At 42.7% G+C, this 1,038-nt stretch overlaps 1 pseudogene; it reads left to right on the top strand.

The window, feature by feature from the left end:
• Positions 1–214: 214 nt before the first annotated feature.
• Positions 215–304, top strand: LOC117284653 (annotated as a pseudogene).
• Positions 305–1,038: the final 734 nt, after the last annotated feature.

Below are 1,038 nucleotides of genomic sequence, written 5' to 3' on the forward strand. Positions count from 1 at the left end.
TTTATATCTGTTTAATAGTATTTGTGTTTCAAGCATTACATTTCAAATACACTGAGGATCAGTATGACTCAATGACTCTTCAGGCAACTGAGAGAGTAGAGCTCTTGATAGAGAGAGAAAATTAAATTCCATTCATTTCTAGAGCCTTGCACAGTGCCAGGCACACTGCAGCCTCACTGAGTACTAGATGTATTTTTAAAAACTTTCCTGAATCGTGCTTTGGCAGCACATATACTAAAATTGGAACGATACGAAGATTGCATGGCCCCTGCACAAGGATGACACCAAAATTTTGCGGCTCTCTGGGGGGACCCCGTCCCGCGGGGAATAGGAGGTGAGAGCCGCCTCTTATTCGTGGGTCATCAGAGGCCGATCCGATCTTGAATGTCTGTGAAGGAAATCTTTAAGAAGTTAGAGTACACGGCCCAAGTCTGGTTTCTGATCAAAGGCTCTTTATTGGCTCAGCAAAACGATTATATACTGTTATCCCAGGGGGAAGGTTCAGCAAGCTTACTGGACAGTTCAAACAAATCAATCACATGAGTCACTCAAGCATTTAACCATACAGCAATCAGTATTTTACCAAATGTGGGGAGGGGTAAGTGGGAAGGCATACATCAACAATTAACCCTATGCAATCTTTAACTTAACAATCTCTAGGGGCAAGCAGGACAAGGAAATACCACCGGCCTCCTGCTCCAGATCCCGTGACCCTGTGGTTAGCACAAAGGGCTATTTTTTCTGTAAGATTCCCTGTTTGCCCAGGGGCTAGACCTGCCATAAGTCACGTATGTAGTCTAGTGGGATTTTTCCACCGAGGCAAAGGCTAAGGTTGAGGGCAGCCTTCTTATGCAGGCCCAAGCAGTCTCTCACAAAATTTATGAAGTGTTCCATATTTTTTTTATACAAGGGAGTATTGCTCAGGCATAAAGAATGAGAAACTAGAAACATTTATAGCTAAATGGATGCACATTGAAGCCATACTCTTAAGTGAAATAAATAGGACACACATGTGTAAATATGAAATAGTTTGCCTGA

The sequence above is a fragment of the Fukomys damarensis genome, unplaced genomic scaffold, assembly GCF_012274545.1.
Source record: "Fukomys damarensis isolate Sample0158 unplaced genomic scaffold, DMR_v1.0_HiC HiC_scaffold_38, whole genome shotgun sequence".
NCBI lineage: Eukaryota > Metazoa > Chordata > Mammalia > Rodentia > Bathyergidae > Fukomys > Fukomys damarensis.